Consider the following 14096-nt stretch of genomic DNA (forward strand, 5'->3'; position numbering starts at 1 on the left):
TGTCTCATACATGAAAAGGGGAAAGAGGGGATGGTCAAGCAAGGAAGCATACTCATTTTGAAAACAATCAAGAACTATATTAGTAAGATACACTACTTTATTGTAGTTGGATCCCTTGGCGTAATGAGTATTATATTGCAACCAATCAACCATTATGTTAGTAGGAGACACCATTTTCTTGTAGTTGGCTCTCTTGTTGCAGGGATCATATATGTGGGGACTTAACATAGACTAAACCTCTCAACCTTTTGGGATGACAAACAAGAGAGGAGGTTTTATAGTTGTAAAAGAAATTTCAAGATGCCTCAAGATAGGCATACCCAATTGTTGTTTCACATATGCATGTACAAAACATGTCTCACACAGGAGGGGAAGGTTGAGAAAGGACACATGCTCACCTTGTCATTAATCAACTATGATATTGATAACATAGACTCTTTCCTTCTCACTACTCCCATTAGCATAAGGATCCGTTATGTTGGACCTATATGCTCTCGCAGACTAAAATTCACAACAAATGTGGGATAACCAAGGAAAAGAGAAGATTTTATAGCCATGAAAGTGATTGCAAGTCATTACAATATTGTGGTATCTAATTATTGTTTTACACACATGGAGCCACACAATATGTCCCACAAAAGAGAAGGGGAAGGTTGAGCAGGGAAGAATACTAACTACACAACCAAGCAACCTATATGTTCGTAGGGAACATCACTCCTTTATGGCTTCCTCCATTGTGACAAATGTTTTTCACTATCCCTCAATGGCGAAGTTAGGAAACCACATCCTTAGTCTAATCCCTTTTGTGTTCTACGTGATTTCGAGGCAATGATAGGAAGCCTCCTGGTCCTCATGTTTGTTAGCTTGTGCTTGTCGATTAAATACTAGTCACAACCTTTAGTGGTCTACATGTTTCCTAGGGTCCCTATAAATAAAACAACTCAAAACTTCACAACTATAAAGAATCATTAAGGTGATGATTGTATGAAGAGACTATTTTTTTTGGCCCCAAAACCAAAATTCCATATCTTTACAATTATTCTCAAGTGTGAAATAAACTTTTCAACCTCCATTTCCTAAAAAATCACAGATTCAAATTTAGAGAAATAAAATTTATATACCTCTATATATTTTAGTAATCAAATTTATTTATAATTTATAATTTTTAACTCACGATGAAAATAAATTCTAACCCATTTATATAAATTTACTTCCAAATTGCTATTTTATAAACCAAATTAAAATACACTTCTTTAAATAAGTTCTTCATTACTTATATTTTTTATTTATTAATGTTTACACACATTCTAGAATTTAAAAAATAATTAAAAATGTTACATTATTCGTCAAAAATATATTTTAAAATGGATTTCTTTATATTAAAAATATGACATATTTTATAACATATTATCATTAAAACTTAATAAAATATTAATATATTATTTTTAAAATATTAAAAAATAATATAAATATCGACGACGGTGGGAAGAAATATAAGTCAAGGTGGAGAAAATAATTATTATCATTAAAACTTAGTAAAATATTAATATAGTCTTTTAAAAGTATTAAAAATATATATAAATATCGACAAGGGTGGGAAGAAATATAGGTCAAGTTGAAGAAAATAATTATTGTCATTGAAACTTGGTGAGATACTAATATAATCTTTTCAAAATATTAAAAAATTGTATAAATATGGACGAGGGTGGGAAGAAATATAAGGTAAAGTGGAGAAAATATAAGTAAATGATATTTTAAAAGGTTGGTTTGTTTTTCTATTTCCTAATATAACATGTTTATATTTATTTATTATTATTTATTTTTAAGTAAAATTTATTAGATTATTGAAAATTTACATAGATTATATGTATGTAAAAATATTGATAGACCATGTCAAAATTTCGTATATTTACGAAACAAAAAAAGTTTATCTAACCAATAGCTAGTTTGGAGATGATCATCTGCCTTAAAGTGAAAAATCAGATTGTCTTTCTGAGAGTCTCGAGACTAGTTTTTAACAACAAAAAATTAGACTTACATATAAAAAAGACAACAAATTAACAAATATTGATTGATAGTGATGTGGGTCATGCTGAGAATTACTTGAAGGGATCGTCTTGGAGCCACCGGTATCAATAAAAGCATCAACAGAAATCCATTCACCACGTACTTGAACTTCAACAGGAATATACAACAGATCACTAGTTCTGACAATCTTTTTCATAAAGGCTTGTTCATCAACAGAACTAGGTTTAGGGAGGAGAGAGGAAGATGATGCAACTGTCTTCGGATAAGGACATAAAGAATTCTGAACGGACTGAGGTTTAACGGATAAGAAGTTTGGCAAAGAATTCTTGGTGTCAACAGTTGTAGTAGTTGTGACAGAGGTATCAGAATACTCTTCTGTATCATCTTCTTCAAAAACAACAGAATCACTATCATCACTTAAGTGATCCTCATAAACATCGGAATCAAAATCAGAATCTTGATAAGCAAGATTCATTTTATTACTAATATCAGGCAGAGACTCAGTATCAGAAAGAGAAGCATCAGTCAAAATATATACATTTGAAACTTCATCATCAGAATCAACAACTGACCAGTCATCTGCAAATTCTTCAATATCAAAACAGGCTTTTAGTTTGTTAGAGGAACTCTTGGGACATTTGCGTGCAAAGTGTCCTTCTTGCTTACAGATAAAGCAAGCATTATCCTTCTTTTGTTGTTTCCTCTTTTTCACATACCTAAATTTACGGAATGGTCGTTTAGGATTGATAACTCTCTTAGGTCTGTATTTACCATATCTTTTTGATTTCCTTTTCCGGAAAGGAGTCCAGGGTAAAACAGAACGACACACATTCAAATTAGGAGAAATATCATGAACCTGTTTCTGCCAGCACAAATATTTTACTTTCTCTTGGCTTCTGAATAGGAGATCGATCCAATAGATTTGTTCTATCTTTTTGCCTTGGACTTCAATATCTTTCATTATCATATCCCCTATATTTCCCGGTAATTTAGAAAGAAAAGCAATCTTCTGAGTATGATCATTAACAAGATTTGCTTTATAGATTTTACCCATAAATTCAGATCCAAACTGATCTAAATCTTTTAAATCTGTTAATTGCATGCGGGTTAAATCTGTAATGATTGTTTTCTTTTCATCTTGAGGCTCGGGAACAAATTGAGTTAACAAGAGAACTTCTAAAGTGGCTAAGCCTAAAGCTGCCACATTGTTTCTTTCTTCTTGAGAAGCGCCCATCCACCAATCCCAAACAATTCCGGCCATTCGTTTCTCCGCCAGCAAGAAAATGGAAAAATTATCCAATTTTGACACAACTTGCATTTGATATAGTGCACCTATCCAAATCCGGATAGATTCTGCTGGATTAGATGACTTAGCTAAATCTAAAACATATCCAGAGGAATTAGTATGAAAGAGATCTTCTTCAACTCTAGGATATTTAGGGTCTTTATGCAGATTTGCTTTCTGCAGGGATGGCATAATAAACGATGGAAATATAGTTGCAGCATTTTCTATTGTAGCCAATTCACCTTTGTTTTTATACAAACTGGAAAGTTTTGGAATTGCAGTTTTAGTACTTAATTGGCTATTACTAGATTCAGCAAAATCTGCTGCTTCTTCATGGGAATCACTGGTTTCCCATTTAGGTGGAATTTCCATTGTTTTTACAAACTTTGGAGGCTGTTCTTCTCTTTTCTTCTTCTGTCTTCTTCTTTTCTCTTTCTCTTCTCTACGCTGCTGTTCAACGGACTGTTCATCATGAAGAAGTTTAAGATTGGCTAAAATCAAATCACTTTGAGAACCCAAATCATCTAAGACTTCTTCAGCATGTGCGCACCAAGTAGTTAGATAATTCCCAATCTGATACGTTTGATCTAGATCATTTGTATTCTGAGAATTGTGTTCTATCAAAGGAGCACAATCTGCTCGGGTTGGTGGCTGTCTAGAAGAGGAGGAAGTAGTACAGAACTTTGTTCGAGGAGGCCATTTGCCACCTTTAACAAATCTATGATTGGCATATTGCCATTCTTCAACAGGAGCAAAAGAAGTACGCATACGATGCATTTTATTTACAGTGGGTAGAAATGGTTTATACTCAGGTATATACAACTCATTAGGTGACAGAGAAGGTTCACCTAAACTTTCTTCTTCGGGAATAGTAGCAGGAACTTGACTACTTGAAGGAACTTCATTTGGAATCATAGGAAACACATATCTCTTTGGCTTAGAGACAGGTCGAGGAATTACTGGTCTTGGAGGAATCAATTTGACTTGTCCATTATCAATAGTTACTCTTTTCAATTTGGATTGAGGTTGTTTAGTATCAACTATTGACTTGTATTGGAAATACCAGTTTCCAGGTAACTCAGTAGGATCATATAGAACACCTTCAACTTGAGCATTAGACAAACCAACTGTAACACAATCCTTTAAGACAGGCTGTTTAAGTTTAGGATGTGCTGTATTAGTCAATTGAAAAGAAGCTTGTCCAATTATAGACAGGTATTCACTTTCTTCAGCCATGGTTAACCCTTGGACACCAGACAATAATTTCCAACAATCTTTCAGATGGACATCATTCAGACTAATAGCATAGTCAGGATAAATGGTTCCATATTGACAACCAGTAGCAAGGTTTCCTTGAATAGTACCAATCCTAGCATGTTCATAATTTTGATGACGGGTATCAAACAGTTCAGCAATACAGGGAGTATTAATTCCATGACGAAACAGTGGAGCTAATCCAATTCTTATCCCCCTAAAATGAAGATAGAAATACTTTCCATCTTTTACATACTGCCGAAATTTCTTAATTTCATCATCAGAGAATAAATTCAAAGCAAGGATTTGCACAGAAGGTCCAGATATCTTAATAGTGATTTCTACCTCTTTCAGAAAGTTTTTCTTCTTGAACAGGAAAGTCATAGGTAGCTTATAAATATCAGTAGAATTTAGAGCAGGAGGAGTCCAATGTTCAGGGTCTTCAGCTAATTCATGATTTTCGTTTTCAACAGACTCGGACTCAGTCGACCGTGACGAGACTTCAGTAATGACTTTTCTGTCTATGGATGAGAATGATCGCAACAGATTGGCCATATTTAATCTATAACAGAAATAGACTAATGAAAGCTTTTATCTACTCGGTCCAATGATCAACAGAGTGACCTTTCAAAGGCTAGCTGGCTTTCAATAGAATTCTGTCTACAGATTAGTGAGTTATCCTCTACCAAATTTACAGGTTAAGCTCTATTTTCAACAGCTCGATGACACTTGGCTCAGTCATTATACTCCAGATATGATTCAAACTCTGAAAACTCTGAATTATTATCAGATTATTGGTGCAATTGAGTTTTCTATTTCTATGTATATTTCTTCTAAAATGTTAGAACTGGAGGAGGTAAATATGAATGGTCTTGTTGAACGCTTTTTGAAATCTCTCAAAATTCCAGATTTATTTGAAGAGATTGAAGCAGCATATCTCCAACAAAATACTGAAGCTTTTGTTAATACTGATTCTTTCCCTCAATTTGAGATGTTTCAGTCTTTTGCTGATTGGGAGATAAGAGATGGTAAGTGTCAGAAGAAACTCCAAGTCAGAGCTTCTCAATGTGTATTAAGGACCTTGCAGTATTTAAGAACATTTACAGAACCTTGGGATTATCAGAATATGGAATTCCGTAATGCTATTGAACCAAATCCTTTTTCACAGCTTTACGGAAAGGATAGTATTATGAAATCTACATTAGCTGAAGATCCAGATCAGATTAAAAAGATTTCATTATGGCTTCAAGATTTTCATTCGTTAAAACTACCGGAGAAACTATCACTGATAAAAACCCTCGAACTTCTGCAAGGAAAACAACGAGTATTTCGATTAATAGTTAATCAGAAGGCTGTTATTACTATTAATGTATATTCTTGTTCATGGTCCGAAGATGCGGTTTGCTTGATCAATCTACTTCTCTCTAATCGTGTCTGTTCTTCAATGGTGTTTGAAATAGGATGGCAAGAACAAGGAAATCTTAGTCATCAATGTAAATTATGGGTTCAATCGAGTATTGAACAATCTGTAAGTATGTTTCAGATTTTTAAATGGGAGTTATTAGATGGGGTTGAACTGGCTGTACAGTCTTTGCCAGATTTCAGAAATAGCAAGAAAGATAATTTCCTTGGAATTGAAATCGATCCCTTTGCATATGTGAACCAATGGAATAAAGATGATTATCTCTTTCCATCTAAAAGTTTAAAGAAGTCTGCAGATTCGATCAGATTTACTTATGACACAGGTCAGAGTTCACATGCTCCACAAAAAGAAGATTCCTCCATTACAATCCACGATCCAAAAGGAAAAGCTAAAGTGAATAGCGAAAAAGAAACCGTATATGTGGATATTTATCAAGATGCTCAAGAACAAAATGACCCTACCTGGGAAAAAGAATATCTATCATGGCTTACATCTTCCTGGAAAGATCCTCAAGATACTTTATCTCATTTATCGTACCATTGGGATAGAGTCAAGACTCCGTCAGATTCCGAGATGGGATATGATAGCGATAGAAGCCCGAAAGGTTCTTGGTAACGAATCTCTTTGTCAGCAATGTGACACTGTTGGTCACATGTTGTGACGAATCTTTGTACAAAAGAAAAAGTTGAGTAGACACCGTCAGTGGAATAAGATACTGACAGGACCCTCAATTATTTCTACTTTTATGTCATGCATTAGGTCAGCTAGATTCGTTTGTTAGGTTATTTAAGAGAGAACTCTCTCATAGTTTAGATCGTGAGTTGTGAGTGCTTAGTGAGTTTGTGAGTGTGTGTGTGTAATCAGAGCTCATATCTTTGAGTTTCTATGGTGTGTAATTTTACTTTTAATTAATACTGAAGCCTGCTGGGCCGCCAGTCTGAGGACTGTTTCTTTTAAGAGCATCGTGTGAGAGATAGTAAGGCGCGTTTGAGAAGCGACAGGAGTTCGCAAAAGTCCGTGCAAATCTCTGGTTGATGTGTTGAAGAAATTTGCAGAAGGCGTTCGCTTCAGTTGTTCCAAGTAAGTTCCTAGACCATACATCTTATTGATGTTACAAATGATTTTATCATTACTGATCGTAACAGGCAACACTGAATTAATGAACGGCATTCCCAGAAATAAACTTGCTGAGTTATCATAATGCTGAATAGCTGAAATCTTAATTATATTCCCCCCAAGTTTCATTGAAATGTTATCAACATAATGAGTCAGATTAACAGAACCACCAATGGTTTCAGATCTCAGGATATTCTGTAAGGGCTTCCATAATCCTTTAAACAGTGACGGTCTAGCAAGATTATTGGAGCCACCGGTATCAATAAAAGCATCAACAGAAATCCATTCACCACGTACTTGAACTTCAACAGGAATATACAACAGATCACTAGTTCTGACAATCTTTTTCATAAAGGCTTGTTCATCAACAGAACTAGGTTTAGGGAGGAGAGAGGAAGATGATGCAACTGTCTTCGGATAAGGACATAAAGAATTCTGAACGGACTGAGGTTTAACGGATAAGAAGTTTGGCAAAGAATTCTTGGTGTCAACAGTTGTAGTAGTTGTGACAGAGGTATCAGAATACTCTTCTGTATCATCTTCTTCAAAAACAACAGAATCACTATCATCACTTAAGTGATCCTCATAAACATCGGAATCAAAATCAGAATCTTGATAAGCAAGATTCATTTTATTACTAATATCAGGCAGAGACTCAGTATCAGAAAGAGAAGCATCAGTCAAAATATATACATTTGAAACTTCATCATCAGAATCAACAACTGACCAGTCATCTGCAAATTCTTCAATATCAAAACAGGCTTTTAGTTTGTTAGAGGAACTCTTGGGACATTTGCGTGCAAAGTGTCCTTCTTGCTTACAGATAAAGCAAGCATTATCCTTCTTTTGTTGTTTCCTCTTTTTCACATACCTAAATTTACGGAATGGTCGTTTAGGATTGATAACTCTCTTAGGTCTGTATTTACCATATCTTTTTGATTTCCTTTTCCGGAAAGGAGTCCAGGGTAAAACAGAACGACACACATTCAAATTAGGAGAAATATCATGAACCTGTTTCTGCCAGCACAAATATTTTACTTTCTCTTGGCTTCTGAATAGGAGATCGATCCAATAGATTTGTTCTATCTTTTTGCCTTGGACTTCAATATCTTTCATTATCATATCCCCTATATTTCCCGGTAATTTAGAAAGAAAAGCAATCTTCTGAGTATGATCATTAACAAGATTTGCTTTATAGATTTTACCCATAAATTCAGATCCAAACTGATCTAAATCTTTTAAATCTGTTAATTGCATGCGGGTTAAATCTGTAATGATTGTTTTCTTTTCATCTTGAGGCTCGGGAACAAATTGAGTTAACAAGAGAACTTCTAAAGTGGCTAAGCCTAAAGCTGCCACATTGTTTCTTTCTTCTTGAGAAGCGCCCATCCACCAATCCCAAACAATTCCGGCCATTCGTTTCTCCGCCAGCAAGAAAATGGAAAAATTATCCAATTTTGACACAACTTGCATTTGATATAGTGCACCTATCCAAATCCGGATAGATTCTGCTGGATTAGATGACTTATCTAAATCTAAAACATATCCAGAGGAATTAGTATGAAAGAGATCTTCTTCAACTCTAGGATATTTAGGGTCTTTATGCAGATTTGCTTTCTGCAGGGATGGCATAATAAACGATGGAAATAGAGTTGCAGCATTTTCTATTGTAGCCAATTCACCTTTGTTTTTATACAAACTGGAAAGTTTTGGAATTGCAGTTTTAGTACTTAATTGGCTATTACTAGATTCAGCAGAAATATACATAGAAATAGAAAACTCAATTGCACCAATAATCTGATAATAATTCAGAGTTTTCAGAGTTTGAATCATATCTGGAGTATAATGACTGAGCCAAGTGTCATCGAGCTGTTGAAAATAGAGCTTAACCTGTAAATTTGGTAGAGGATAAACCTTTACCAATTCTTCATTGAGATTTAGAAAAACGCCAACATTTTTATGTTGCCAAGCTTGACATCTTTGTATCCACTGATTTCTTCTTAGTCGGAGACCAATTATCTTCTTGATTTGATCAGTGACATCGGATAACAAATATTCTAAAATCTTAAAACGCTGTACAAAAGTTTCAAAAGAATCATCAGCAGGACTGGTTCCTGCAATGGTTCCGACTGAGTTCGATTAATAGTTAATCAGAAGGCTGTTATTACTATTAATGTATATTCTTGTTCATGGTCCGAAGATGCGGTTTGCTTGATCAATCTACCTCTTTCAATAGAATTCTGTCTACAGGCTTTTATCTTGATCAATCTACTTCTCTCTAATCGTGTCTATTCTTCAATGGTGTTTGAAATAGGATGGCAAGAACAAGGAAATCTTAGTCATCAATGTAAATTATGGGTTCAATCGAGTATTGAACAATCTGTAAGTATGTTTCAGATTTTTAAATGGGAGTTATTAGATGGGGTTGAACTGGCTGTACAGTCTTTGCCAGATTTCAGAAATAGCAAGAAAGATAATTTCCTTGGAATTGAAATCGATCCCTTTGCATATGTGAACCGATGGAATAAAGATGATTATCTCTTTCCATCTAAAAGTTTAAAGAAGTCTGCAGATTCGATCAGATTTACTTATGACACAGGTCAGAGTTCACATGCTCCACAAAAAGAAGATTCCTCCATTACAATCCACGATCCAAAAGGAAAAGCTAAAGTGAATAGCGAAAAAGAAACCGTATATGTGGATATTTATCAAGATGCTCAAGAACAAAATGACCCTACCTGGGAAAAAGAATATCTATCATGGCTTACATCTTCCTGGAAAGATCCTCAAGATACTTTATCTCATTTATCGTACCATTGGGATAGAGTCAAGACTCCGTCAGATTCCGAGATGGGATATGATAGCGATAGAAGCCCGAAAGGTTCTTGGTAACGAATCTCTTTGTCAGCAATGTGACACTGTTGGTCACATGTTGTGACGAATCTTTGTACAAAAGAAAAAGTTGAGTAGACACCGTCAGTGGAATAAGATACTGACAGGACCCTCAATTATTTCTACTTTTATGTCATGCATTAGGTCAGCTAGATTCGTTTGTTAGGTTATTTAAGAGAGAACTCTCTCATAGTTTAGACATCGTGAGTTGTGAGTGCTTAGTGAGTTTGTGAGTGTGTGTGTGTAATCAGAGCTCATATCTTTGAGTTTCTATGGTGTGTAATTTTACTTTGAATTAATACTGAAGCCTGCTGGGCCGCCAGTCTGAGGACTGTTTCTTTTAAGAGCATCGTGTGAGAGATAGTAAGGCGCGTTTGAGAAGCGACAGGAGTTCGCAAAAGTCCGTGCAAATCTCTGGTTGATGTGTTGAAGAAATTTGCAGAAGGCGTTCGCTTCAGTTGTTCCAAGTAAGTTCCTAGACCATACATCTTATTTATGGTATCAGAGCCCTGTTGTAGATCCTAACTCACTAATCTGTAGACAGAATTCTATTGAAAGCCAGCTAGCCTTTGAAAGGTCACTCTGTTGATCATTGGACCGAGTAGATAAAAGCTTTCATTAGTCTATTTCTGTTATAGATTAAATATGGCCAATCTGTTGCGATCATTCTCATCCATAGACAGAAAAGTCATTACTGAAGTCTCGTCACGGTCGACTGAGTCCGAGTCTGTTGAAAACGAAAATCATGAATTAGTTGAAGACCCTGAACATTGGACTCCTCCTGCTCTAAATTCTACTGATATTTATAAGCTACCTATGACTTTCCTGTTCAAGAAGAAAAACTTTCTGAAAGAGGTAGAAATCACTATTAAGATATCTGGACCTTCTGTGCAAATCCTTGCTTTAAATTTATTCTCTGATGATGAAATTAAGAAATTTCGGCAGTATGTAAAAGATGGAAAGTATTTCTATCTTCATTTTGGGGGGATAAGGATTGGATTAGCTCCACTGTTTCGTCATGGAATTAATACTCCCTATATTGCTGAACTGTTTGATACCCGTCATCAAAATTATGAACATGCTAGGATTGGTACTATTCAAGGAAACCTTGCTACTGGTTGTCAATATGGAACCATTTATCCTGACTATGCTATTAGTCTGAATGATGTCCATCTGAAAGATTGTTGGAAATTATTGTCTGGTGTCCAAGGGTTAACCATGGCTGAAGAAAGTGAATACCTGTCTATAATTGGACAAGCTTCTTTTCAATTGACTAATACAGCACATCCTAAACTTAAACAGCCTGTCTTAAAGGATTGTGTTACAGTTGGTTTGTCTAATGCTCAAGTTGAAGGTGTTCTATATGATCCTACTGAGTTACCTGGAAACTGGTATTTCCAATACAAGTCAATAGTTGATACTAAACAACCTCAATCCAAATTGAAAAGAGTAACTATTGATAATGGACAAGTCAAATTGATTCCTCCAAGACCAGTAATTCCTCGACCTGTCTCTAAGCCAAAGAGATATGTGTTTCCTATGATTCCAAATGAAGTTCCTTCAAGTAGTCAAGTTCCTGCTACTATCCCGAAGAAGAAAGTTTAGGTGAACCTTCTCTGTCACCTAATGAGTTGTATATACCTGAGTATAAACCATTTCTACCCACTGTAAATAAAATGCATCGTATGCGTACTTCTTTTGCTCCTGTTGAAGAATGGCAATATGCCAATCATAGATTTGTTAAAGGTGGCAAATGGCCTCCTCGAACAAAGTTCTGTACTACTTCCTCCTCTTCTAGACAGCCACCAACCCGAGCAGATTGTGCTCCTTTGATAGAACACAATTCTCAGAATACAAATGATCTAGATCAAACGTATCAGATTGGGAATTATCTAACTACTTGGTGCGCACATGCTGAAGAAGTCTTAGATGATTTGGGTTCTCAAAGTGATTTGATTTTAGCCAATCTTAAACTTCTTCATGATGAACAGTCCGCTGAACAGCAGCGTAGAGAAGAGAAAGAGAAAAGAAGAAGACAGAAGAAGAAAAGAGAAGAACAGCCTCCAAAGTTTGTAAAAACAATGGAAATTCCACCTAAATGGGAAACCAGTGATTCCCATGAAGAAGCAGCAGATTTTGCTGAATCTAGTAATAGCCAATTAAGTACTAAAACTGCAATTCCAAAACTTTCCAGTTTGTATAAAAACAAAGGTGAATTGGCTACAAGAAGTGTTAAAGATTTAGAAAAACGCCAACATTTTTATGTTGCCAAGCTTGACATCTTTGTATCCACTGATTTCTTCTTAGTCGGAGACCAATTATCTTCTTGATTTGATCAGTGACATCGGATAACAAATATTCTAAAATCTTAAAACGTTGTACAAAAGTTTCAAAAGAATCATCAGCAGGACTGGTTCCTGCAATGGTGAAAAGACTTTCACTATGTACATGTACCTTGTTCATTTCTCTGGTTAAGGCATCAGGTAAATAATTAGAATTTCCAGGAATCCATTCAACATCAAATTCATACATCTGAAACCACATTTGCCATGCTAATAATCGCCCACGAGCTAATTGCTGAGATATCTTGGCATTCAAGAAATACTTGAAATTCATTGAGTCAGTTCGAATCAAGAATTTTGAAGGTGCCAAATAAATTTCGAACTTTTGAATTCCATTGAATATTGCAAGGGTTTCTTTTTCAGCAGGAAAATAACCTTTCTGATGTTTAGAGAATTCACCTGAAGCATAGGCACATAGAACTTCTTCAACATTTTCTCCTTCTTGCCTTCTCTCAAAAAGAGTAGCCGCCCAAAAATTGTCGGAAGCATCAGTCTGTAAGATGAGAAAACCAGTACCAGGCGGTTTTAAAGTAGGTAAGGTTTGGCATTCTTGTTTCAATAATTGAACCGCTTGAGTAGCTTCATCAGACCAACCACCATTAATAAATTCTCGAATAGGAGAAGTCTTTTCAGAAAGATTGGGAATATATTTATGAACATAATTGAGAATTCCCAAAAATCGCTGAATCATTGGCTTATCTTGTAATTGATCAGGAAATTTAGATAATTTCTGTAAAACATGAGGCTGCATCTGAATTTTACCTTGGCGAACGGTGATGCCGAGAAAATCAATACTGTCTTGAAATAAAACCATTTTCTTCTCAGATAAGACTAAACCATGATTACGGGCTTCGTCAAGAAATATTTGGAGATGCTTCAAATGAGAGGCGAGATCTGGACTAAATACAAGGATATCATCAATATATACAACAATAAAATCGTATGAACCAAAAATATGATCCATTCGACGCTGAAAGAATGCAGGAGCATTTTTGAGACCAAATGGCACAACTCGCCATTGAAAGAACCCGGCAGGACATGTAAATGCAGTTTTTGGACGATCTTCTTCTGCAATTTGAATCTGATAATATCCTGATTTCATATCAAATTTGCTGAATATCTTACTGCCATGAATTTTCTGCATGATTGTTTCTTGTCGAGGCATGGGATAATTAAAGCTCTTAGTTATAGCATTTAAAGGCTTATAATTAATCACCATCCTATCTTTACCACGAACAATCTCAGAATGATTGCGAACTAGAAATGCAGAACAGGAATAATGAGATTCACTTACTTCAATCAAATTAAGATCTAGCAATTCTTGAATCTGTTTGCGCATTTCTTTTTCTTCATCAGGAGTACAGGGTATCAATTTGCCAGTCACTCCATTGTCATGCAGAGTGATAATTTCTTGTTTCGGGCTCTGAGTTGTCCAAAAAGCTTGAGGATTAGTAGAACAACATTTTAGCAATTCCTCAAATATCTGAATTTGTTCAGGAGACCAATTAGGATCCCTATTGGCCATTTGGGTAGGTTGAGCTTTGGCTTCATAAATCTTTAACACTTCTGGTGCTTTTATCTTCAAATTGAGGGAAAGAATCAGTCTATTGTAACATAAATAAGATGTATGGTCTAGGAACTTACTTGGAACAACTGAAGCGAACGCCTTCTGCAAATTTCTTCAACACATCAACCAGAGATTTGCACGGACTTTTGCGAACTCCTGTCGCTTCTCAAACGCGCCTTACTATCTCTC

Source organism: Pinus tabuliformis, chromosome 6, assembly GCF_031772625.1.
Source record: "Pinus tabuliformis cultivar Carrire ecotype Pingquan chromosome 6, CPIR1, whole genome shotgun sequence".
Lineage (NCBI taxonomy): Eukaryota > Viridiplantae > Streptophyta > Pinopsida > Pinales > Pinaceae > Pinus > Pinus tabuliformis.